This window comes from Salvelinus sp. IW2-2015, linkage group LG4q.2 (assembly GCF_002910315.2).
Source record: "Salvelinus sp. IW2-2015 linkage group LG4q.2, ASM291031v2, whole genome shotgun sequence".
In the NCBI taxonomy this organism is placed as follows: domain Eukaryota; kingdom Metazoa; phylum Chordata; class Actinopteri; order Salmoniformes; family Salmonidae; genus Salvelinus; species Salvelinus sp. IW2-2015.
Window position 1 is genome coordinate 28099463 of NC_036843.1, and position 805 is coordinate 28100267.

An 805-nucleotide genomic window follows, 5' to 3' on the forward strand; every position below is an offset into this window, starting at 1 on the left:
CGCTGTGTGTAGTCAGGGAGGAAACTGCAAACAAAGCTCTTCCCACCACTGATCACAGCTATAAGGCTTCTCTCCAGTGTTGTTCGGTGGTGTGCATAGGTGGAAAGCTAGAGCAAAGCTCTCCCACACTGATCACAGCTAAGGCTTCTCTCCAGTGTGTGTTCGGTTGAGGTCAGGGTGGAAGCTAGAGCAAAGCTCTTCCCACACTGATCACAGCTATAAGGCTTCTCTTCCAGTGTTGTATCGCTGGTGTGAATTAGTTATCTGAATGAAGCAAGCTCTTCCCACACTGACACAGCTATAAGGCTTCTCTCCAGTGTGTTATGAGCTGTGTGTTCTAGTTAGTTGTTTCTGATTGAGCAAAGCTCTTCCCCACCACTGATCACAGCGATAAGCTTCTCTCCTGTGTGTATGCGCTGGTGTCAGTTAGTTTTTCTGATACAGCAAAGCTCTTCCCACACTGTACTCACAAACTATTAAGGCTTTCCCCTCTATTCGCTGGGTACAGTTAGTTCGCTGGTGTCTGTAGGTAAGCAGCAAAGCTCTTCCCACACTGGACCACACTATAAGGCTTCTCCCCTGTTGGTATTCGCTGGTGTCTAGTTAGTTTTCCGATCAGCAAAGCTCTTCCCACACTGACCACAGCTTACTATCTCCATGTGTGTCCTTCATCAGGGTAACCTCCAAAGCTCAATGCAAGTGTCTCTCTCAGCTGTATTATGCAAGTCAGGGATGGAAGCCTGAGGAAAGTCTTCCACACTGATCACAGCATAAGCTTCTCTCCCATGTGTGTTCGCTGAGTACA